Source organism: Zea mays, chromosome 8, assembly GCF_902167145.1.
Source record: "Zea mays cultivar B73 chromosome 8, Zm-B73-REFERENCE-NAM-5.0, whole genome shotgun sequence".
Lineage (NCBI taxonomy): Eukaryota > Viridiplantae > Streptophyta > Magnoliopsida > Poales > Poaceae > Zea > Zea mays.
In genome coordinates, this window is record NC_050103.1 from 27396119 (window position 1) to 27422732 (window position 26614).

A 26614-nucleotide genomic window follows, 5' to 3' on the forward strand; every position below is an offset into this window, starting at 1 on the left:
GGTGGGACCTACCTGCCAATGATTGAGACGGGAAGAGGTTGTGCGTGATATGCCTGACCACTTGGGCCGAACAGGCCATCACGTGCATTCGACATTTTTTGTTTTTTATTTCGAATTTCTTTCGTTTTTAAAAAATACTATGTAAATGCCCGTGCGTTGCAAAACATAATAATTTATATATAAATATGTGTTATATTATTATAAAAAAATCATAATCTATTTGTGATCCTAGGCTTCTAGCCATATATAAATTTTGTTATTTTAATCTAGCTATTTTACCACTATATTGCAACTAACCACCACTATATTGTAACCATCACTATCATGCAAACATCTTAATAAAACCACAATACAAAGAAGCATCCTTATTAGACAAGATGAGCGCCGATTATGATCTATGAGGTGATCAGATAGCCTTCTGCTTCTTGGGCATCTTATAACCGCCCACAACACATGCATGGTCATGCTCGTAGGGATCCAACGTCACCTGCTAGGTAGGCTTGAATTGATGTGCTTTGAGCTTCTCCAACTTCAACAGCGAACACGATCTCAGCAGATAAGGTGGAGTCGATACAATTACCCTAAACAAAATGTTTTCTTGTTAGATTAGATCAATGTAGACCAAGATTGCATATTTGTATGACTATTTGACAACTACTACAAGACGAACCCAAGTGTTGCACCTTGAAAGTCGCCTAGAGGGGGTTGAATAGGAAAATCTGAATTTTACAAACTTAAGCACACACTACAAGCCGGGATTAGCGTTAGAAATATAAACGAGCCCGAAAAAGAGGGAAAACAAATCAACAAACAAATAAAGCGTATGAACACGGTGATTTGTTTTACCGAGGTTCGGTTTTTGCAAACCTACTCCCCGTTGAGGTGGTCACAAAGACCGGGTCTCTTTCAACCCTTTCCCTCTCTCAAACGGTCACCTAGACCGAGTGAGCCTTTCTCTTCAATCAAATGGGACACTAAGTCCACTACAAGGATCACCACAACTTGGTGTCTCTTGTTTTGATTACAAGTGAATTGAGCACAAGACTAGAAGGAAGAAGAAAAGCAATCCAAGCGCAAGAGCTCAAATGAACACAAATGTCTCTCTCTCTAGTCACTAATTTGGTTGGAGTGATTCCGGACTTGGGAGAGGATTTGATCTATTTGTTTGTGTCTTGTATTGAATGTTATAGCTTTTGTATGAGGTGTGAAGGCTGAAAACTTGGATGCAATGAATGGTGGGTGGTTGAGGGTATTTATAGCCCCAACCACCAAAGGAGCCGTTGGTGGAGGCTGCTGTTGCATGGCGCACCGGACAGTCCGGTGCACCACCGGACACTGTCCGGTGCGCCAGCCACGTCCCCGGCCGTTAGGTTCTGATTGTTGGAGCTTCTGACAGCTGGGCCACCAGACAGTCCGGTGGTGCACCGGACAGTCACTGTTCACTGTCCGGTGTGCCTTCTGGCGCTGCTCTGACTTCTACGCGCGCAGGCGCGCACTGTAGCGCATTAACTCCCCGTTGCAGACGATCGATGGCGCTGTGTAGCCTTACTCCGCTGGCGCACCGGACAATCCGGTGCTACACCAGACAGTCCGGTGAATTATAGCGGAGCGGCTCCCAGAATTCCCGAAGGTGAGCAGTTCGGAGTTTGGGTTCCCTGGTGCACCGGACACTGTCCGGTGGCACACCGGACAGTCCGGTGCGCCACACCAGGGCACACTTCGGTTGTCTTTTGCTCTCTTTATTTGAACCCTTTCTTGGTCTTTTTATTGATTTGATGTGAACCTTTGGCACCTGTAGAACTTATAATCTAGAGCAAACTAGTTAGTCTAATTAATTTGTGTTGGGCAATTCAACCACCAAAATTCATATAAGAAAAGGTGTAAGCCTATTTCCCTTTCAATCTCCCCCTTTTTGGTGATTGATGCTAACACAAACCAAAGCAAATATAAGAGTGCATAATTGAACTAGTTTGCATAAGGTAAGTGCAAAGATTGCTTGGAATGAAACCAATAATTATTTCTACTAGATATGCATGAATGGCTTTCTTCTTATTTAAAATTTTGGACCACGCTTGCACCACATGTTTTGTTTTTGCAAACCCTTTTGGAAATTCTTTTTCAAAAATCTTTTGCAAATAGTCAAAGGTATATGAATAAGATTTTGAGAAGCATTTTCAAGATTTGAAATTTTCTCCCCTGTTTCAAATGCTTTTCCTTTGACTAAACAAAACTCCCCCTTAATGAAATCCTCCTCTTAGTGTTCAAGAGGGTTTTAGATATTAATTTTGAAGAGGGTATACCAATTTGGAATTATATCACAAATAAGATACCAATTGAAAAATCCTTTCTTAAACACAAATTTGAAAGACTACATTTTTGAAATTGGTGGTGGTGCGGTTCTTTTGCTTTGGGCTAATATTTTCTCCCCCTTTGGCATGAATCGCCAAAAACGGATACTTATGAGCGAAATATAAGCCCTTAACTTTCTCTCCCTTTGGCAAATAATATACGAGTGAAGATTATACCAGATTGGAGAGTGTTGTGGAGCGACGGTGAAGGATGAATAATTCGATGGAGTGGAGTGGAAGCCTTTTGTCTTCGCCGAAGACTCCATTTCCCTTTCAATCTTTGACTTAGCATATAATACAATTGAAAACACATTAGTCATAGCATATGAAAGAGATATGATCAAAGGTATATAAATGAGCTATGTGTGCAATATATCAATCAAAATTTCTAGAATCAAGAATATTTAGCTCATGCCTAAGTTTGGTAAAAGTTTGCTCATCTAATGGATTGGTAAAGATATCGGCTAATTGTTCTTTGGTGTTAACATATGCAATCTCGATATCCCCCTTTTGTTGGTGATCCCTCAAAAAGTGATATCGAATGGCTATGTGTTTAGTGCGGCTATGCTCAACGGGATTATCCGCCATGCGGATTGCACTCTCATTATCACATAGAAGAGGAACTTTGGTTAATTTGTAACCATAGTCCCTAAGGGTTTGCCTCATCCAAAGCAATTGCACGCAACAATGGCCTGTAGCAATATACTCGGCTTCGGCGGTAGAAAGAGCTACGGAATTTTGCTTCTTTAAAGGCCAAGACACCAGAGATCTTCCCAAGAACTGGCAAGTCCCTGATGTGCTCTTTCTATTAATTTTACACCCTGCCCAATCAGCATCGGAATAACCAATTAAATCAAAAGTGGATCCCCTGGGGTACCAAAGGCCAAACTTAGGAGTATAAACTAAATATCTCAAGATTCATTTTACGGCCCTAAGGTGAACTTTCTTAGGATCGGCTTGGAATCTTGCACACATGCATACGGAAAGCATTATATCCGATCGAGATGCACATAAATAGAGTAAAGATCCTATCATCGACCGGTATACCTTTTGATCTACGGATTTACCTCCCGTGTCGAGGTCGAGATGCCCATTAGTTCCCATGGGTGTCTTGATGGGCTCGGCATACTTCATTCCAAACTTGGTGAGTATGTCTTGAATGTACTTCGTTTGGCTAATGAAGGTGCTCTCTTGGAGTTGCTTGACTTGAAATCCTAAGAAATACTTCAACTCCCCCATCATAGACATCTCGAATTTTTGAGTCATGATCCTACTAAACTCTTCATATGTAGATTCGTTAGTAGACCCAAAAATGATATCATCAACATAAATTTGGCATACAAACAAATCATTTGCAAGTGTTTTTGTAAAGAGAGTAGGATCGGCTTTTCCATCTTTGAAGCCATTAGTGATAAGAAAATCTCTTAGGCATTCATACCATGCTCTTGGGGCTTGCTTGAGCCCATAAAGCGCCTTAGAGAGTTTGTAAACATGGTTAGGGTACTCACTATCTTCAAACCGGGAGGTTGCTCAACATAGACCTCCTCCTTGATTGGTCCATTGAGGAAGGCACTCTTCACGTCCATTTGATAAAGCTTGAAGCCATGGTAAGTAGCATAGGCAAGTAAAATGCGAATTGATTCAAGCCTAGCTACGGGTGCATAGGTTTCACCGAAATCCAAACCTTCGACTTGTGAATACCCCTTGGCCACAAGTCGGGCTTTATTCCTTGTCACCACACCATGCTCATCTTGTTTGTTGCGGAAGACCCACTTGGTTCCTACAACATTTTGATTAGGATGTGGAACTAAATGTCATACCTCATTCCTCGTGAAGTTGTTGAGTTCCTCTTGCATTGCCAGCACCCAATCCGAATCTTGAAGTGCTTCCTCTACCCTGTGTGGCTCAATAGAGGAAACAAAAGAGTAATGTTCACAAAAATGAGCAACACGAGATCGAGTGGTTACCCCCTTATGAATGTCGCCGAGGATGGTGCTCACGGGGTGATCTCGTTGGATTGCTTGGTGAACTCTTGGGTGTGGCGGTCTTGGACCCTCATCATCTTCCTTGTCTTGATTATTAGTATCTCCCCCTTGATCATTTTCCTCCTCTTGAGGTGGCTCCTCTTGATCTTCATCATCATTATCTTGAGCTTGATCCTCATCTTGGGTTGGTGGAGATGCTTGCATTGAGGAAGATGGTTGATCTTGTGCTTGTGGAGGCTCTTCGGATTCCTTAGGACACACATCCCCAATGGACATGTTCCTTAGCGCGATGCACGGAGCCTCTTCATCATCTAATTCATCAAGATCAACTTGCTCTACTTGAGAGCCATTAGTCTCATCAAACACAATGTCACAAGAAACTTCAACTAGTCCAGTGGACTTGTTAAAGACTCTATATGCCCTTGTGTTTGAATCATATCCTAGTAAAAAGCCTTCTACAGCCTTAGAAGCAAATTTAGATTTTTCTACCTCTTTTAACAAGAATAAAACATTTGCTACCAAAGACTCTAAAATATGAAACATTGGGATTTTTACTGGTTAGGAGTTCGTATGATGTCTTCTTGAGGATTCGGTGAAGATATAACCGGTTGATGGCGTAGCAAGAGGTGTTGACCGCCTCGGCCCAAAACCGATCCGAAGTTTTGTATTCATCAAGCATGGTTCTTGCCATGTCCAATAGAGTTCTATTCTTCCTCTCCACTACACCATTTTGTTGTGGCGTGTAGGGAGAAGAGAACTCATGCTTGATGCCCTCCTCCTCAAGGAAGCTCTCGATTTGTGAGTTCTTGAACTCCGTCCCGTTGTCGCTTCTAATCTTTTTGATCCTTAAGCCGAACTCATTTTGAGCCCGTCTCAAGAATCCCTTTAAAGACTCTTGGGTTTGTGATTTTTCCTGCAAAAAGAACACCCAAGTGAAGCGAGAATAATCATCCACAATAACAAGACAATACTTACTCCCGTCGATGCTTATGTAAGCGATCGGGTCGAATAGGTCCATGTGGAGTAGCTCAAGCGGCCTGTCGGTCGTCATGATGTTCTTGTGTGGATGATGAACACCAACTTGCTTTCCTGCTTGACATGCACTACATACCCTGTCTTTCTCAAAATGAACATTGGTTAGTCCCAAAATGTGCTCTCCCTTTAGAAGCTTATGAAGATTCTTCATCCCAACATGGGCTAGTCGGCGGTGCCAGAGCCAACCCATGTTAGTCTTAGCAATTAAGCAAGTGTTGAATTCAGCTCTATCAAAATCTACTAAGTATAGCTTACCCTCTAGCACTCCCTAAAATGCTACTGAATCATCACTTCTTCTAAAGACAGTAACACCTATATCCGTAAAAAGATAGTTGTAGCCCATTTTGCATAATTGAGAAACAGAAAGCAAATTGTAATCTAAAGAATCTACAAGAAAAACATTGGAAATAGAATGGTCAGGTGATATAGCAATTTTACCCATGAGAGCACCTAGAGGGGGGTGAATAGGTGATCCTGTAAAAACTTGAAACTTAATGCCACAAAACTTGATTAGGAGTTAGCACACTAAAGCCAAGTGGCTAGAAAGGAGTTCTTGCAAGACACGATAACCACAAGAAGATCAACACAGATAGGCACAGTGGTTTATCCCGTGGTTCGGCCAAGTCCAACACTTGCCTACTCCACGTTGTGGCGTCCCAACGGACGAGGGTTGCAATAAACCCCTCTCAAGCGGTCCAAAGACCCACTTGAATACCATGGTGTTTTGCTTTGTTAACTATATCCCGCTTGCGAGGAATCTCCACAACTTGGAGCCTCTCGCCCTTACAATTTGATGTTCACAAAGAAGCACGGAAGTAAGGATGGGATGAGCAACGCACACAAGACACAAAATCAGAGCACAGTACGCACACAAGTCACAACTCGAGCTCACAACACAACCCAAAGAGTTTTCTACTCAAATGGAGCTCTAGTTGCTATCACAAAGAATCAAATGCGCGGAATTGGAGTCTTGGTGCTTAGGAATGCTTAGAGAATGCTTGGTGTACTCCTCCATGCGCCTAGGGGTCCCTTTTATAGCCCCAAGGCAGCTAGGAGCCGTTGAGAGCATTCCAGGAAGGCAATTCTTGCCTTCTGTCGCCTGGCGCACCGGACAGTCCGGTGCACCACCGGACACTGTCCAGAGCGGATTTCTTTCCTTCTTTGGTGAAGCCGACCGTTGGAGATTCAGAGCCGTTGGCGCACCGGACAGTCCGGTGCCCCCTTCTGACCGTTGGCTCTACCACGCGTCGCGCGCGGATTACACGGCCGACCGTTGGCCCGGCCGACTGTTGGCTCACCGGACAGTCCGGTGCACCATCGGACAGTCCGGTGATTTATAGTTGTACGTCGTCGACAAAACAGAGCAGCCAGTTCTCGAGAGTCAGTCTGCACCACCGGACGTCGTCCGGTGCACCCAGACTGCGCAGAATCTTGGCTGCTCAGCCAAGTCTTTTCCAAATTGGTCTTTTCCTGTTTCTAGCACTTAGACACAATACATTAGTCTCCAAAACAATGTACTCAGTCTTAGAAACATACCTTTACTCTTGATTTGCACTTCTTAAGTCTTTGGCACAAATATTACTCAAAGCATTTGTGTGGAGCACTTAATCACCAAAATCTTATAGAAATGTCCCAGGGGTACATTTCCCTTTCAATCTCCCCCTTTTTGGTGATTAATGCCAACACAACAAAAAGCAACTAAAAGGAGTGCAACATCAATTCAAATGAGAACACAAATTTGTTTTGATTCAAATTTGGCATATTTGGATCATCCTTTGCCACCACTTGGTTTTGTTTTTGCAAATCAAACTCGATTTTCTATCTCTAAGTCAAACAAACTTGTTGAGACATAAAGAGAGTTGTTCCAAGAGAAATTGATCAAAGATTTCAAAAACTCCCCCTTTTCCCCATAATCAACCATTCTCCCCACAAGAGGCCAACTTTTGACAAAAGAGACAATAAGAGATTTTTTGACAAACCAAAAGCTCTATTCTACTATTTTCAAAATTCTCAAGTGGTAGCTGATCCATTTGTTGCTTTGGCCTTATTTTCTCCCCCTTTGGCATCAAGCACCAAAACGGGATCAATCTTGACCCTCGAACCCCATTGCCTCACCAAAATCTTCAATTAAGAGTTAAAAAGGCAATAAGAGCATGGAGATGAACTTGGAGTTAGTTACTCTTTCATCGGAGTGCAGTGGAAGTCTTGCATGGTCCAACTCCACCTTTTCCCTTTCAATCCTCCTTTGAGACTAAATTAAGAACACTCAAGCACATGGTTAGTCTCAAAGGGTCAAGTTGTAGCACATCTCCCCCTAAATATGTGCATCACTCGCAAATGGACTTATGAGGTCTGGGGAGTGCTTGTACAACTTGAGCACCATACATAAACAACAAAATGCATAAGGAACATGATTAAGGCATAAAACACATGTATGCTATAAATCAATCCAAGTTTCGCGAATCTAAGACATTTAGCTCACTACGCAGCCTGCAAAAGGTCTTCTCATCTAAAGGCTTGGTAAAGATATCGGCTAGCTGGTTCTCGGTGCTAACATAAAACACTTCGATATCCCCCTTTTGCTGGTGGTCTCTCAAAAAGTGATGCCGGATGTCTATGTGCTTTGTGCGGCTGTGTTCAACAGGATTATCCGCCATGCGGATAGCACTCTCATTATCACATAGGAGTGGGACTTTGCTCAGATTGTAGCCAAAGTCCCTGAGGGTTTGCCTCATCCAAAGTAGTTGCGCGCAACACTGTCTTGCGGCAACATACTCGGCCTCAGCGGTGGATAGGGCAACGGAAGTTTGTTTCTTATAGCTCCATGACACCAGGGACCTTCCTAAGAATTGGCACGTCCCCGATGTACTTTTCCTATTGACCTTACATCCAGCATAATCGGAGTCTGAATATCCAATCAAGTAAAAGGTAGACCCCTTTGGATACCAGACCCCGAAGCAAGGCGTAGCAACTAAATATCTAAGAATTCGCTTCACAGCCACTAAGTGACACTCCCTTGGATCAGATTGAAATCTAGCACACATGCATACGCTTAGCATAATATTCGGTCTACTAGCACATAAATAAAGTAAAGACCCTATCATAGACCGATATGCCTTTTGATCAACAGACTTACCTCTTTTGTTGAGGTCGACATGTCCGTCGGTTCCCATTGGAGTCTTTGCGGGCTTGGCGTCCTTCATCCCAAACCTCTTAAGCAAGTCTTGTGTATACTTTGTTTGTGAGATGAAGGTGCCATCCTTGAGTTGCTTCACTTGGAACCCAAGGAAGTAGTTCAACTCGCCCATCATTGACATCTCGAATTTCTGAGTCATCACCCTGCTAAACTCTTCACAAGACTTTTGGTTAGTATAACCAAATATTATGTCATCGACATAAATTTGGCACACAAAAAGATCACCATCACAAGTTTTAGTGAATAAAGTTGGATCGGCTTTCCCAACCTTGAAAGAATTAGCAATTAGAAAGTCTCTAAGGCATTCATACCATGCTCTTGGGGCTTGCTTAAGTCCATAGAGCGCCTTAGAGATCTTACACACGTGGTCGGGGTATCGTTCATCCTCGAAGCCAGGGGGTTGGTCCATGTACACCTCCTCCTTGATTGGTCCGTTGAGGAAAGCGCTCTTCACATCCATTTGGAACAACCTGAAAGAATGGTGAGCGGCATAGGCTAACAGTATGCGAATTGACTCTAGCCTAGCCACAAGAGCAAAAGTCTCCTCAAAGTCCAAACCTACGACTTGGGCATAACCTTTTGCCACAAGTCTAGCCTTGTTCCTTGTCACCACTCCGTGCTCGTCTTGTTTGTTGCGGAACACCCACTTGGTTCCTACAACGTTTTGCTTGGGACGAGGCGCCAGTGTCCAAACTTCATTTCTCTTGAAGTTGTTGAGCTCTTCCTGCATGGCCAACACCCAGTCCGGATCTAGCAAGGCCTCTTCTACCCTGAAAGGCTCAATAGAAGAGACAAAAGAGTAATGCTCACAAAAATTAACTAATCTAGAGCGAGTAGTTACTCCCTTGCTAATATCACCCAAAATTTGGTCGACGGGATGATTCCTTTGAATCGTCGCTCGAACTTGAGTTGGAGGTGTCGGTTGTGCTTCTTCCTCCATTATATGATCATCTTGTGCTCCCCCTTGATCACACGCCTCCTCTTGATGAACTTGTTCATCGTCTTGAGTTGGGGGATGCACCATTGTTGAGGAAGAAGGTTGATCTTGCTCCTTTTGTTCCTGTGGCCGCACTTCTCCAATCGCCATGGTGCATATTGCGGTCGTTGGAATATCTTCTTCATCCGGTTTATGGTGTGGCAAGCCATGTTCACGGCTTCCGACCAAAACCGCTCGGGTGTCTTGAATTCTCCAAGCATTGTCCTTGCCATGTCTATGAGCGTCCTGTTCTTCCTCTCTACCACACCGTTTTGCTGTGGTGTGTAGGGAGCTGAGAACTCGTGCTTGATCCCTTCCTCCTCAAGGTACTTCTCCACTTGAAGGTTCTTGAACTCGGACCCGTTGTCGCTCCTTATCTTCTTCACCTTGAGCTCAAACTCATTTTGAGCTCTTTAGGAAGCGCTTGAGGGTCCCTTAGGTTTCAGATTTATCCTGCAAAAAGAATACCCAAGTGAAGCGGGAAAAATCATCAACTATAACAAGACCATACTTACTTCCTCCTATGCTTAGATAGGTGACGGGTCCGAAGAGGTCCATATGAAGCAGCTCCAAAGGTCTTGATGTGGTCATCACATTTTTAGTATGATGAGAGCTTCCCACCTGTTTACCTGCTTGACAAGCTGCACAAGGTATATCTTTTTTGAAGGTTACGTTTGTTAGACCTATCATGTGTTCTCCCTTTAGAAGTTTGTGAAGGTTCTTCATCCCCACATGTGCTAAACGGCGATGCCACAGCCAGCCCATGCTAGTCTTAGCAATTAAGCATGCATCTAGACCGGCCTCCTCTTTAGCAAAATCAACTAAGTAGAGTTTGCCGTCTAATACACCCTTAAAAGCTAATGAACCATCACTCCTTCTAAAGACGGACACTTCTACATTTGTGAATAAGCAATTATATCCCATATTACAAAGTTGACTAACAGACAACAAGTTATATCCAAGCGACTCAACTAAAAACACATTAGAAATGGAGTGCTCAGATGAAATAGCAATCTTTCCTAACCCTTTCACCTTGCCTTGATTCCCGTCACCGAATATGATTGAGTCTTGGGAATCTTTGTTCTTGACGTAGGAGGTGAACATCTTCTTCTCCCCCGTCATGTGGTTTGTGCATCCGTTGTCGATAATCCAGCTTGATCCCCCGGATGCATAAACCTGCACGGCAATTTAGGCTTGGGTCTTAGGTACCCAACTCTTGTTGGGTCCTACAAGGTTAGTAACAATGGTCTTAGGGACCCAAATACAAGTTTTATCTCCCTTGCATTTTGCCCCTAATTTCCTAGCAATCACCTTCTTATCCTTTCTACAAAATGCAAAGGAAGCATTGAAAGCATGATAAATTGTAGAAGGTTCATTACTTGTTTTCCTAGGTACATGAGCATTTCTCCTAGGCACATGATGAATGACATTTTTCCTAGCCAAACTTCTATCATGCATAATAGAAGAACTTGAAGCGAACATTGCATTTGAATCATAAGCATGTGAAACAACATCATTGCAACTTCTATCATGATGAACATTCCTAGAATATCTCCTATCATGATATAAGAAAGCATGGTTCTTTTGAATACTATTTGCCATAGGGGCCTTCCCTTTCTCCTTGGCGGAGATGGGAGCCTTATGACTTGTCAAGTTCTTGACTTCCCTCTTGAAGCCAAGCCCATCCTTAATTGAGGGGTGTCTACCAACCGTGTAGGCATCCCTTGCAAATTTTAGTTTATCAAAATCATTTTTGCTAGTATTAAGTTGAGCATTAAGACTAGCCACTTCATCATTTAACTTTGCAATAGAAACTAGGTGTTCACTACAAGCATCAACATTAAAATCTTTACACCTATTGCAAATCACAACATTTTCTACACAAGAGTTAGATCTATTTGCTACTTCTAGTTTAGCATTTAAATCATCATTAACACCTCTTAAACTAGAAATGGTCTCGTGGCAAGTAGATAGTTCACAAGAAAGCATTTCATTTCTTTTAACTTCTAAAGCAAGAGATTTTTGTGCTTCTACAAATTTATCATGTTCTTCATACAAAAGATCCTCTTGCTTTTCTAACAATCTATTCTTATCATTCAAGGCATCGATTAATTCATTAATCTTATCAATCTTAGTTCTTTCTAAGCCCTTGAACAAACTAGAATAATCTATTTCATCATCGCTAGATTCATCATCACTGAAGAAGCATAAGTAGTCTTTCGAGTGTTTACCTTCTTCTCTTTTGCCATGAGGCAAGTGTGATGCTCGTTGGGGAAAAGGGACGATTTGTTGAAGGCCGAGGCGGCGAGTCCTTCGTTGTCGGAGTCGAACGACGAACAATCCGAGTCCCACTCCTTGCCAAGGTGTGCCTCGCCCTTAGCCTTCTTGTAAGCCTTCTTCTTTTCCCTCTTCTTCTCTTGTTCCTGGTCACTACCATTATCGGGACAATTAGCGATAAAATGACCAATCTTACCACATTTGAAGCATGAGCGCTTCCCCTTTGTCTTGTTCTTGTTGGGATGCTCCTTGCGACCCCTTAGCGCCGTCTTGAAACGCTTGATGATGAGGGCCATCTCTTCCTCATTGAGCCCCGCCGCCTCAACTTGTGCCACCTTGCTAGGTAGCACTTCCTTGCTCCTCGTTGCTTTGAGAGCAACGGTTTGAGGCTCGTGGATTGGACCATTTAACGCATCATCAACATATCTTGCCTCCTTGATCATCATCCGCCCGCTTACGAACTTTCCAAGTATTTCTTCGGGCGACATCTTGGTATACCTAGGATTTTCACGAATATTGTTTACAAGATGTGGATCGAGGACAGTGAAGGACCTTAGCATTAGGCGGACAACGTCATGGTCCGTCCATCGTGTGCTTCCATAGCTCCTTATTTTGTTGACGAGGGTCTTGAGCCGGTTGTACGTTTGGGTTGGCTCCTTGCCCCTGATCATTGCGAATCTCCCAAGTTTGCCCTCCACCAACTCCATCTTGGTGAGCATGGTGACGTCGTTCCCCTCATGCGAGATCTTGAGGGTGTCCCAGATCTGCTTGGCATTATCCAAGCCGCTCACCTTATGGTATTCATCCCTGCACAATGATGCTAGAAGAACAGTAGTAGCTTGTGCATTTTTGTGAATTTGCTCATTGATAAATATGGGACTATCAGTACTATCAAATTGCATTCCACTCTCTACTATCTCCCATATGCTTGGATGGAGAGAGAACAAGTGACTACGCATTTTGTGACTCCAAATTCCGTAGTCCTCTCCATCAAAGTGAGGAGGTTTACCAAGTGGAATGGAGAGTAAATGAGCATTTGTACTTTGCGGAATACGAGAATAATCAAAAGAAAAGTTTGAATTGACCGTTTTCTTTTTCTCGTAGTTGTCGTCGTCCTTTTGGGAAGAAGAGGACTCGTCGCTGTCGTCGTAGTAGACGATCTCCTTGATGCGCCTTATTTTCTTCCTCTTCCCGTCTTTTCTTTTGTGGCTCGAGCCCGAGTCAGTAGGCTTGTCATCTTTTGGATCATTGACGAAGGACTCCTTCTCCTTATCATTGACCACCATCCCCTTGCCCTTAGGATCCATCTCTTCGAGCGATTAGTCCCTTACGTGAAGAGAACGACTCTGATACCAATTGAGAGCACCTAGAGGGGGGTGAATAGGTGATCCTGTAAAAACTTGAAACTTAATGCCACAAAACTTGATTAGGAGTTAGCACACTAAAGCCAAGTGGCTAGAAAGGAGTTCTTGCAAGACACGATAACCACAAGAAGATCAACACAAATAGGCACAGTGGTTTATCCCGTGGTTCGGCCAAGTCCAACACTTGCCTACTCCACGTTGTGGCGTCCCAACGGATGAGGGTTGCAATCAACCCCTCTCAAGCGGTCCAAAGACCCACTTGAATACCACGGTGTTTTGCTTTGTTAACTATATCCCGCTTGCGAGGAATCTCCACAACTTGGAGCCTCTCGCCCTTACAATTTGATGTTCACAAAGAAGCACGGAAGTAAGGATGGGATGAGCAACGCACACAAGACACAAAATCAGAGCACAGTACGCACACAAGTCACAACTCGAGCTCACAACACAACCCAAAGAGTTTTCTACTCAAATGGAGCTCTAGTTGCTATCACAAAGAATCAAATGCGCGGAATTGGAGTCTTGGTGCTTAGGAATGCTTAGAGAATGCTTGGTGTACTCCTCCATGCGCCTAGGGGTCCCTTTTATAGCCCCAAGGCAGCTAGGAGCCATTGAGAGCATTCCAGGAAGGCAATTCTTGCCTTCTGTCGCCTGGCGCACCGGACAGTCCGGTGCACCACTGGACACTGTCCGGTGCGGATTTCTTTCCTTCTTTGGCGAAGCCGACCGTTGGAGATTCAGAGCCGTTGGCGCACCGAACACTGTCCGGTGCACACAGGACAGTCTGGTGCCCCCCTTCTGACCGTTGGCTCTGCCACGCGTCACGCGTGGATTACACGGCCGACCGTTGGCCCGGCCGACTGTTGGCTCACCGGACAGTCCGGTGCACCACCGAACAGTCCGGCGATTTATAGTCGTACGCCGCCGACGAAACCCGAGAGCAGCTAGTTTGCCAGAGCCAGTCTGGCGCACCAGACACTGTCCGGTGCACCACCGAACACTGTCTGGTGCACCCAGACTGCGCAGAATCTTGGCTGCTCAGCCAAGTCTTTTCCAAATTGGTCTTTTCCTGTTTCTAGCACTTAGACACAATACATTAGTCTCCAAAATAATGTACTCAGTCTTAGAAACATACCTTTACTCTTGATTTGCACTTCTTAAGTCTTTGGCACAAATATTACTCAAAGCATTTGTGTGGAGCACTTAATCACCAAAATCTTATAGAAATGTCCCAGGGGTACATTTCCCTTTCAACCCAATCCTTTGATCAAACCTTGATTTCCATCCCCGAATGTGATAGCTCATTGGGGTTCTTGGTTTTTCTCGTAGGAGGGGAACATCCTTTTCTCCCCTGTCATGTGGTTTGTGCACCCGCTATCAATGATCCAACTTGAGCCCCCGGATGCATAAACCTACAAAACAAATTTAGGCCTTGTTCTTAGGTACCTAAATGGTCTTGGGTCCTTTGACATTAGAAACAAGCACCTTGGGTACCCCAAACACAAGTCTTGGAGCCCTTGTGTTTGCCCCCAACATATTTGGCAACTATTTTGCCTGATTTGTTAGTAAGCACATAGGATGCATCAAAAGTCTTAAATGAAATGTTATGTTCATTTGATGCAATAGGAGTTTTCTTCTTAGGCAATTTAGCATGGGTTGATTGCCTAGAACTAGATGCCTCACTCTTATAAATAAAAGCATGATGAGAGCCAGAGTGAATCTTCCTAGAATGAATTCTCCTAATTTTATGCTTGAGATAACCGGCAGGGTATAAAATGTAACCCTCGTTATCCTAAGGCATGGGAGCCTTGCCCTTAACAAAGTTAGATAATCTTTTAGGAGGGGCATTGAGTTTGACATTGCCTCCCTGTTGGAAGCCAATACCATCCTTAATGCCAGGGCGTCTCCCACTATAGAGCATACTACGAGCAAATTTAAATTTTTCATTTTCTAACTCATGCTCGGCAATTTTAGCATCTAATTTTGCTATATGATCATTTTGTTGTTTAATCATAGCAATGTGATCATGAATAGAATCAATGTTAACATCTCTACATCTAATGCAAATAGTAACATGCTCAATGGTAGATGTAGAGGGTTTGCAAGAATTTAGTTCAACAATCTAAGCACGTAAAATGTCATTCTCATCTCTAAGATTGGAAATAGAAACATTGCAAACATCTAATTCCTTAGCCTTAGCAATTAATTTTTCATTCTCATTTCTAAGGCTAGCAAGAGAGGCATTCAATTTTTCAATCTTAGCAATTGAACTAGCATTATCATTTCTAAGATTGTCAATTGAATCATCACAAACATTTGATTTCTCAACTTTAGCAATTAATTTGGCATTTTCATTTCTAAGGTTGGAGATAACATCATGGCAAGTGCTTAGCTCACTAGATAATTTTTCACATTTTTCTACCTCTAGAGCATAAGCATTTTTAACCTTAACATGCTTTTTGTTTTCTTTAATTAGGAAGTCCTCTTGACTATCTAAGAGTTCATCCTTATCATGAATAGCACTAATTAATTCATTTAATTTCTCCTTTTGTTGCATGTTTAGGTTGGCAAAAAGTGTCAATAAATCATCCTCATCATCACTAGAGCTAGCCTCATCACTAGATGTTGCATACTTAGTGGAGGATCTAGATTTTACCTTCTTCTTCTTGTCGTCCTTTGCCATGAGGCATTTGTGGCCGACGTTGGGGAAGAGAAGGCCCTTGGTGACGGCGATGTTTGCGGCGTCCTCGTCGGAGGAGGAGTCGGTGGAGCTCTCGTCGGAGTCTCACTCCCGACAAACGTGGGCATCGCCGCCCTTCTTCTTGTAGTACCTCTTCTTTTCTCTTCTCTTTCCCTTCTTGTCGTCGCCCCTATCACTATCACTTGATAATCGACATTTTGCAATAAAATGACCGAGCTTACCACACTTGTAGCAAACTATCTTGGAGCGGGGCTTGTAGCCTTCCCCCTCCTTTGCTTGAGGATATGGCGGAAGCTCTTGATGATGAGTGTCATTTCCTCATTGCCGAGCTTGGAGGCATCGATGGGGACCCTACTCGATGTAGAGTCTTCTTTCCTCTCCTCTGTTGCCTTGAATGCAACGGGTTGTGCCTCGGGTACGGAGGAGGAGGCGCCTTGCTCGATGATCTTTTTGGAGCCTTTGATCATCAATTCAAAGCTCACAAATTTTCCTATTACTTACTCGGGAGACATTAGTTTATATCTTGGATCACCACGAATTAATTGAACTTGAGTAGGGTTAAGAAATACGAGTGATCTAAGAATAACCTTGACCATCTCATGGTCATCCCACTTGGTGCTCCCGAGGTTGCGCACTTGGTTCACCAAGGTCTTGAGCCGGTTGTACATTGCTTGTGGCTCCTCCCCTTGGTGAAGCATGAAGCGACCGAGCTCCCCCTCAATCGTTTCCCTCTTGGTGATCTTGGTCACCTCGTCTCCTTCGTGCGCGGTTTTGAGCACATCCCAAATCTCCTTGGCACTCTTCAACCCTTGCACCTTGTTATACTCCTCTCGACTTAGAGAGGTGAGGAGTATAGTGGTGGCTTGGGAGTTGAAGTGCTGGATTTGGGCAACTTCATCCGAGTCATAGTCTTCATCCCCCGTGATTGTACCTGTACTCCAATCTCAACAACATCCCAAATACTAGTGTGGAGTGAGGTTAGATGGTGCCTCATTTTGTCACTCCACATATTATAATCTTCACCATCAAACATGGGTGGTTTGCCTAATGGGACGGAAAGTAAAGGAGTACGTTTGGAAATGCGAGGATAGCGTAGTGGAATCTTACTAAACTTCTTGCGCTCATGGCCCTTAGAAGTGACAGACGGTGTGTCGGAGCCAGAGGTGGATGGCGATGAAGAGTCGGTCTCGTAGTAGACCACTTTCTTCATCTTCTTTTTCTTCTCGCCGCTCCGACACGACTTGTCGTGTGAAGGGGATCCCTTCACCTTGTTGCCGGACTCTCCGGATGGAGCCTTCCCATGGCTTGTGGCGGGCTTCTCGCCGGTCACCATCTCCTTCTTGGCGTGATCTCCCGACATCACTTCGAGCGGTTAGGCTCTAATGAAGTACCGGCTCTGATACCAATTGAAAGTCGCCTAGAGGGGGGTGAATAGGCAAATCTGAATTTTACAAACTTAAGCACACACTACAAGCTGGGGTTAGCGTTATAAATATAAACGAGTCCGAAAGAGAGGGAAAACAAATCAACAAAGAAATAAAGCGGATGAACACGGTGATTTGTTTTACCGAGGTTCGGTTTTTGCAAACCTACTTGAGAGCACCTAGAGGGGGGGTGAATAGGTGATCCTGTAAAACTTAAAACTTAACACCACAAACCTGATTAAGAGTTAGAACAATGAAATCAAGTGAGTAGAGAGGAGAGCTCTTGTGAAGCACAATAGACACAATAAGGACAAGCACAAGAGACACGAGGATTTATCCCGTGGTTCGGCCAAGTACAAAACTTGCCTACTCCACGTTGTGGCGTCCCAACGGACGAGAGTTGCACTCAACTCCTCTCAAGTGATCCAATGATCAACTTGAATACCACGGTGTTTTTCTTTACTTTACTCTTTCCCGTTTGCGAGGAATCTCCACAACTTGGAGTCTCTCGCCCTTACAATAAGAATCACAATGAAGCACAAGAGTAAGGGAGGGAAGCAACACACTCAAATCCACAGCAAATACGCACACACAAGATCAAGACTTGAGCTCAAGACAATATCTCGAGGTTCTCACTAGAACGGAGCTCAAATCACTAAGAATGTCGAACAAGTGCGCAAGAATGAAGTGTGAATGATCAACAATGCTCAAAGAATGCTTGGTGTGCTCCTCCATGCGCCTAGGGGTCCCTTTTATAGCCCCAAGGCAGCTAGGAGTCGTTGAGAGCATTTCAAGAAGGCAATTCTTGCCTTCTGTCGCCTGGCGCACCGGACAGTCCGGTGCACCACCGGACACTGTCCGGTGCGGATTTCTTTCCTTTTTTGGCAAAGCCGACCGTTGGCGGTTCAGAGCCGTTGGCGCACCAGACACTGTCCGGTGCACACCGGACAGTCCGGTGCCCCCTTTTGACCGTTGGCTCTGCCACGCGTCGCGCGCGGATTACGCAGCCGACCGTTGGCTGGGCCGACTGTTAGCTCACCGGACAGTCCGGTGATTTATAGCCGTACACCGCCGTCGAAGTCCCGAGAGCAGCTAGTTGACAGACGCCAGCCTGGCGCACCGGACACTTTCCGGTGCACCAAGACCGAGCAGCCTTTTGGCTGCACACAGCCAACTTCTCCAAAATTGTTTCTCCTGTTTCTAGCATTTAGACACAATACATTAGTCTTCAAATCAATGTACTAAGTCTAGAAACATACCTTTAACCTTGATTTGCACTTCTTGAGTCCTTGGCACAGTTTAACACTTAGGCACTTGTGTTGGACACTTAATCACCAAAATACTTAGAAATGGCCCAAGGGCACATTTCTCTTTCACTACTCCCCGTTGAGGTGGTCACAAAGACCGGGTCTCTTTCAACCCTTTCCCTCTCTCAAACGGTCACCTAGACCGAGTGAGCCTTTCTCTTCAATCAAATGGGACACTAAGTCCACTACAAGGATCACCACAACTTGGTGTCTCTTGTTTTGATTACAAGTGAATTGAGCACAAGACTAGAAGGAAGAAGAAAAGCAATCCAAGCGCAAGAGCTCAAATGAACACAAATGTCTCTCTCTCTAGTCACTAATTTGGTTGGAGTGATTCTGGACTTGGGAGAGGATTTGATCTCTTTGTTTGTGTCTTGTATTGAATGTTATAGCTCTTGTATGAGGTGTGAAGGCTGAAAACTTGGATGCAATGAATGGTGGGTGGTTGGGGGTATTTATAGCCCCAACCACCAAAGGAGTCGTTGGTGTAGGCTGTTGTCGCATGGCGCACCGGACAGTCCGGTGCGCCACCGGACACTATCCAGTGCGCCAGCCACGTCACCCAACCGTTAGGTTCTGACTGTTGGAGCTTCTGACAGCTGGGCCACCGGACAGTCACTGTTCACTGTCAGGTGCGCCTTCTGGCGCTGCTCTGACTTCTGCGCGCGCAGGCGCGCACTGTAGCGCATTAACTCCCCGTTGCAGATGACCGTTGGCGCTGTGTAGGCGTTACTCCACTGGTGCACCGGACAGTCCGGTGCTACACCGGATAGTCCGGTGAATTATAGCGGAGTGGCTCCCAGAATTTCCGAAGGTGAGCAGTTCGGAGTTTGGGTTCCCTGGTGCACCGGACAGTCCGGTGCGCCAGACCAGGGCACACTTTGGTTGTCTTTTGCTCTCTTTATTTGAACCTTTCTTGGTCTTTTTATTGATTTGATGTGAACCTTTGGCACCTGTAGAACTCATAATTTAGAGCAAACTAGTTAGTCCAATTAATTTGTGTTGGGCAATTCAACCACCAAAATTCATATAGGAAAACGTGTAAGCCTATTTCCCTTTCACACCTCGCAGGACCTTTCACACAACAAAAAGTCCTCTCACCACCGTAAGAGACCTGTTGATAGTCGCCTAGAGGGGGGGGGTGAATAGGGCGAAACTGAAATTTAGAAAAATAATCACAACTACAAGCCGGGATTAGCGTTAGAAATATCAACGAGTCCGCGAGAGAGGGCGCAAAACAAATCGCAAGCAAATAAGGAGAGTGACACGCGGATTTGTTTTACCGAGGTTCGGTTCTCGCAAACCTACTCCCCGTTGAGGAGGCCACAAAGGTCGGGTCTCTTTCAACCCTTCCCTCTCTCAAACGGTCCCTCGGACCGAGTGAGCTTTCCTTCTTCTCAATCAACCGGGAACAAAACTTCCCCGCAAGGGCCACCACACAATCGGTGCCTCTTGCCTCGGTTACAATTGAGTGTTGATCACAAGAGCACAAGAGAAAGAAAGAATGCGATCCAAGCGCAAGAGCTCAAAAGAACACGACAAATCTCTTTGTATGTGTCTAGAATTGAATGCCTAGCTCTTGTAAGTGGTTGAGAAGTGGGAAAACTTGGATAGCTATGAAGGTGGGGTGGTTGGGGTATTTATAGCCCCAACCACCAAACTTGACCGTTGGCTGGAGGCTTCTGTTCGATGGCGCACCGGACAGTCCGGTGCACACCGGACAGTCCGGTGCCCCTGCCACGTCACCACTGCCGTTGGATTCTAGCCGTTGGAGCTTCTGACTTGTGGGCCCGCCTGGGTGTCCGGTGCACACCGGACATGCACTGTTTGATGTCCGGTGCACCGGCATGGGCGATTCTGCCTTCTGCGCGCGCTGTGCGCGCATTAAATGCTCCGCAGGGAGCCGTTGGCGCCGCAGGGAGCCGTTGCTCCGCTGGCACACCGGACAGTCCGGTGCACACCGGACAGTCCGGTGAATTTTAGCGGAGCGGCTGCCGCGCGAACCCGAGGCTGGCGAGTTCCGGAGGCCGCGGTTCCTTGGAGCACCGGACATGTCCGGTGCACACCGGACAGTCCGGTGAATTATAGCGCGCCGGCTTCCAAGAATTCCCGAGGGCGAAGAGTTGAGTCTGAGTCCCCTGGTGCACCGGACAGGTACTGTGCACTGTCCGGTGGCACACCGGACAGTCCGGTGCGCCAGACCAGGGGTGCCCTCGGTTGCCCCTTTGCTCCTTTATTGAATCCAACACTTGGTCTTTTTATTGGCTGAGTGTGAACCTTTTACACCTGTATAATCTATACACTTGGGCAAACCAGTTAGTCCAAAGATTTGTGTTGGGCAATTCAACCACCAAAATTATATAGGAACTAGGTGTAAGCCTAATTCCCTTTCAATCTCCCCCTTTTTGGTGATTGATGCCAACACAAACCAAAGCAAATATAGAAGTGCATAATTGAACTAGTTTGCATAATGTAAGTGAAAAGGTTACTTGGAATTGAGCCAATATAACTACTTACAAGATATGCAAGGAATGTTTCTTTCTTGTGTAACATTTTGGACCACGTTTGCACCACATGTTTTGTTTTTGCAAATTCTTTTTGTAAATCCATTTCAAAGATCTTTTGCAAATAGTCAAAGGTACATGAATAAGAGTTTGCAAAGCATTTTCAAGATTTGAAATTGTCTCCCCCAATTTTAAATGCTTTTCCTTTGACTAAACAAAAACTCCCCCTAAAAGAGATCCACCTCTTAGTGTTCAAGAGGGTTTTGATATACCATTTTTGAAATACTACTTTCTCCCCCTTTTGAACACAATAGGATACCGAATGATAAAGACTTTTGGAAAGCACTAAGTTTTTGAATTTGGTGGTGGTGGTGCGGTCCTTTTGCTTTGGGCTCATTTCTCCCCCTTTTTGGCATGAATCGCCAAAAACGGAATCATTAGAGCCCTCGAAGTGCAATCTTCCCTTTGGTCATAAATAAGTGAGTTAAGATTATACCAAAGATGAAGTCCGGTCCTTTTGCTTTTGAGCTTTTGCTCTCTCCCCCAAGGATGAAATCCTTTTCTTTGATGCTCATTTCTCCCCAAGGAATAGAGAGTTGCTCGGAGTGATGGCGAAGCATGAGTTACGGAGTGGAAGCCTTTGTCTTCGCCGAAGACTCCAATTCCCTTTCAATATACCTATGACTTGGTTTGAAATAGTCTTGAAAACACATTAGTCATAGCATATAGAAGAGATATGATCAAAGGTATTCAAATGAGCTATGTGTGCAAGCTTAGCAAAAGAAATTTCTAGAATCAAGAATATTTAGCTCATGCCTAAGTCTGGTAAAAGATTGTTCATCAAGTGGCTTGGTAAAGATATCGGCTAATTGATCTTTAGTATTAATGTAAGAAATCTCGATATCCCCCTTTTGTTGGTGATCCCTAAGAAAATGATACCGAATGGCTATGTGCTTAGTGCGGCTATGCTCGACGGGATTGTCGGCCATTTTGATTGCACTCTCATTATCACATAGCAAAGGGACTTTGGTTAATTTGTAACCGTAGTCCCGCAGGGTTTGCCTCATCCAAAGCAATTGCGCGCAACAATGTCCTGCGGCAATGTACTCGGCTTCGGCGGTGGAAAGAGCGACCGAATTTTGCTTCTTTGAAGCCCAAGACACCAAGGATCTTCCCAAGAACTGGCAAGTCCCTGATGTGCTCTTCCTATTAATTTTGCACCCCGCCCAATCGGCATCCGAATAACCAATTAAATCAAATGTGGATCCCCGAGGGTACCAAAGCCCAAACTTAGGTGTGTAAGCCAAATATCTCAAGATTCGTTTTACGGCCGTAAGGTGTGATTCCTTAGGGTCGGATTGGAATCTTGCACACATGCAAACGGAAAGCATAATGTCCGGTCGAGATGCACATAAATAAAGCAATGAACCAATCATTGACCGGTATACCTTTTGATCCACGGACTTACCTCCCGTGTCGAGGTCGAGATGCCCATTAGTTCCCATGGGTGTCTTGATGGGTTTGGCATCCTTCATCCCAAACTTAGCAAGAATGTCTTGAGTGTACTTCGTTTGGCTAATGAAGGTGCCCTCTCGGAGTTGCTTGACTTGGAATCCTAGAAAATACTTCAACTCCCCCATCATCGACATCTCGAATTTCTGTGTCATGATCCTACTAAACTCTTCACATGTAGACTCGTTAGTAGACCCAAATATAATATCATCAACATAAATTTGGCATACAAACAAGTCTTTTTCAAGAGTTTTAGTAAAGAGTGTAGGATCGGCCTTGCCAACTTTGAAGCCATTAGCAATAAGGAAATCTCTTAGGCATTCATACCATGCTCTTGGGGCTTGCTTGAGCCCATAAAGCGCCTTAGAGAGCCTATAGACATGGTTAGGGTACTCACTGTCTTCAAAGCCGGGAGGTTGCTCAACATAGACCTCTTCCTTGATTGGTCCATTGAGGAAGGCACTCTTTACGTCCATTTGATAAAGCTTGAAGCCATGGTAAGTAGCATAGGCTAATAATATGCGAATTGACTCAAGCCTAGCTACGGGTGCATAGGTTTCACCAAAATCCAAACCTTCGACTTGTGAATACCCTTTGGCCACGAGTCGAGCTTTGTTCCTTGTCACCACACCATGCTCATCCTGCTTGTTGCGGAAGACCCATTTGGTTCCTACAACATTTTGGTTAGGACGTGGAACTAAATGCCATACCTCGTTCCTCGTGAAATTGTTGAGCTCCTCTTGCATCGCCACCACCCAATCCGAATCTTGGAGAGCTTCCTCTACCCTGTGTGGCTCAATAGAGGAAACAAAAGAGTAATGTTCACAAAAATGAGCAACCCGAGATCGAGTAGTTACCCCCTTATGAATGTCGCCGAGGATGGTGTCGACGGGGTGATCTCGTTGGATTGCTTGGTGGACTCTTGGGTGTGGCGGTCTTGGTTCTTCCTCATCCTCCTTTTCTTGATCATTTGTATCTCCCCCTTGATCATTGCTATCATCTTGAGGTGGCTCGTCTTCTTGATTTTGCTTTTCATCATTTTGAGCCTCATCCTCATTTTGAGTTGGTGGAGATGCTTGCATAGAGGAGGATGGTTGATCTTGTGTACTTGGAGGCTCTTCGGATTCCTTAGGACACACATCCCCGATGGACATGTTCCTTAGCGCGATGCATGGAGCCTGTTCTTCACCTATCTCATCAAGATCAACTTGCTCTACTTGAGAGCCGTTAGTTTCATCAAACACAACGTCACAAGAGACTTCAACTAGTCCAGTGGACTTGTTAAAGACCCTATATGCCCTTGTGTTTGAGTCATAACCAAGTAAAAAGCCTTCTACAGTTTTAGGAGCAAATTTAGATTTTCTACCTCTTTTAATAAGAATGAAGCATTTGCTACCAAAAACTCTAAAATATGAAATGTTGGGCTTTTTACCGGTTAGGAGTTCATATGATGTCTTCTTGAGGATTCGGTGAAGATATAACCGGTTGATGGCGTAGCAGGCGGTGTTGACCGCTTCGGCCCAAAACCGGTCCGGTGTCTTGTACTCATCAAGCATGGTTCTTGCCATGTCCAATAGAGTTCGATTCTTCCTCTCCACTACACCGTTTTGTTGTGGCGTGTAGGGAGAAGAGAACTCATGCTTGATGCCCTCCTCCTCAAGGAAGCTTTCAATTTGAGAGTTCTTGAACTCCGTCCCATTGTCGCTTCTTATTTTCTTGATCCTTAAGCCGAACTCATTTTGAGCCCGTCTCAAGAATCCTTTTAAAGTCTCTTGGGTTTGAGATTTTTCCTGTAAAAAGAATACCCAAGTGAAGCGAGAATAATCATCCACAATAACTAGACAGTACTTACTCCCGCCGATGCTTATGTAAGCGATCGGGCCGAATAGATCCATGTGTAGGAGCTCCAGTGGCCTGTCAGTCGTCATTATGTTCTTGTGTGGATGATGAGTGCCAACTTGCTTCCCTGCTTGGCATGCGCTACAAATCCTGTCTTTCTCAAAATGAACATTGGTTAGTCCTAAAATGTGCTCTCCCTTTAGAAGCTTATGAAGATTCTTCATCCCAACATGGGCTAGTCGGCGGTGCCAGAGCCAACCCATGTTAGTCTTAGCAATTAAACATGTGTCGAGCTCAGCTCTATCAAAATCTACTAAGTATAGCTGACCCTCTAACACACCCTTAAATGCTATTGAATCATCACTTCTTCTAAAGACAGTGACACCTATATCAGTAAAAAGACAGTTGTAGCCCATTTGACATAATTGGGAAACAGAAAGCAAGTTGTAATCTAATGAATCAACAAGAAAAACATTGGAAATGGAATGGTCAGGTGAAATAGCAATTTTACCCAAACCTTTGACCAAACCTTGATTTCCATCCCCGAATGTGATAGCTCGTTGGGGATCTTGGTTTTTCTCATATGAGGAGAACATCTTTTTCTCCCCTGTCATATGGTTTGTGCACCCGCTGTCGAGTATCCAACTTGTGCCCCCGGATGCATAAACCTACAAAACAAATTTAGTTCTTGACTTTAGGTACCCAAACTGTTTTGGGTCCTTTGGCATTAGATACAAGAACTTTGGGTACCCAAACACAGGTCTTGGAGCCCTTGTGTTTGCCCCCAACAAATTTGGCAACTACTTTGCCGGATTTGCTAGTAAGCACATAAGATGCATCAAAAGTTTTAAATGAAATGGCATGATCATTTGATGCATTAGGAATTTTCTTCTTAGGCAACTTGGCACGGGTTGGTTGCCTAGAACTAGATGTCTCACCCTTATACATGAAAGCATGGTTAGGGCCAGAGTGAGACTTCCTAGAATGAATCTTCCTAATTTTGCTCTCAGGATAGCCTGCAGGGTATAAAATGTAACCCTCGTTATCCTGAGGCATGGGTGCTTTGCCCTTAACAAAGTTAGACAAGTTCTTAGGAGGGGCATTAAGTTTGACATTGTCTCCCCTTTGGAAGCCAATGCCATCCTTGATGCCAGGGCGTCTCCCATTATAAAGCATGCTACGAGCAAATTTAAATTTCTCATTTTCTAAGTTGTGCTCGGCAATTTTAGCATCTAGTTTAGCTATATGATCATTTTGTTTTTTAATTAAGGCTAGGTGATCATGGATAGCATCAACATTAATATCTCTACATCTAGTGCAAATAGAAACATGCTCAACATTAGATGTAGAGGGTTTGCAAGATTTAAGTTCTACAACCTTAGCATGCAATATTTCATTCTTAGTTCTAAGGTCGGAAATAGTAGCATTGCAAACATTAAAATCTTTAGCCTTAGCAATTAAATTTTCATTTTCTAATCTAAGGCTAGCAAGAGATGCATTCAATTCATCAATCTTAGCAAGCAAGTCAACGTTATCATCTCTAAGATTGGTAATTGAAACATTACAAACATGTGAATCAACCTTAGCATTTAAAGTAGCATTTTCATTTCTAAGGTTGTCAATCATCTCACGGCAAGTGCTTAGCTCACTAGACAGTTTTTCACATTTTTCAACTTGTAGAGCGTAAGCATTTTTAACCTTAACATGTTTCTTATTCTCCTTGATTAGGAAGTCCTCTTGGGAGTCCAAGAGATCATCCTTTTCATGGATGGCACTAATTAGTTCATTTAATTTTTCCTTTTGTTCCATGTTAAGGTTAGCAAAAAGAATGCGCAAGTTATCCTCCTCATTTTTATCATCATCCTCATCACTAGATGTTTCATATTTAGTGGAGGACCTTGATTTTACCTTCTTTTTGCCGTCCTTGGCCATGAGACACTTGTGGCCGACGTTGGGGAAGAGAAGGCCCTTGGTGACGGCGATGTTGGCGGCGTCCTCGTCGTCGGAGGAGTCGCTTGAGCTTTCGTCGGAGTCCCACTCCCGACAAACATGGGCATCGCCGCCCTTCTTCTTGTAGTATTTCTTCTTCTCCTTTCTTCTTCCCTTCTTGTCGTCGCCCCTGTCACTGTCACTAGACATAGGACAT

At 44.4% G+C, this 26614-nt stretch overlaps 1 long non-coding RNA gene across 1 annotated transcript in view; it reads right to left on the reverse strand.

Moving 5' to 3' along the window:
• Positions 1 to 585: 585 nt before the first annotated feature.
• LOC109942031 (uncharacterized) overlaps positions 586 to 26614 on the reverse strand; it is a 33118-nt gene continuing 7089 nt past the window's right edge. The window contains exons 2-3 of the long non-coding RNA XR_004851927.1: positions 19678 to 19727; positions 586 to 683 (exon numbers count right to left, since the gene is read on the reverse strand). This is a non-coding gene — a long non-coding RNA (uncharacterized lncRNA). The remainder of the gene's footprint in view (positions 684 to 19677; positions 19728 to 26614) is intronic.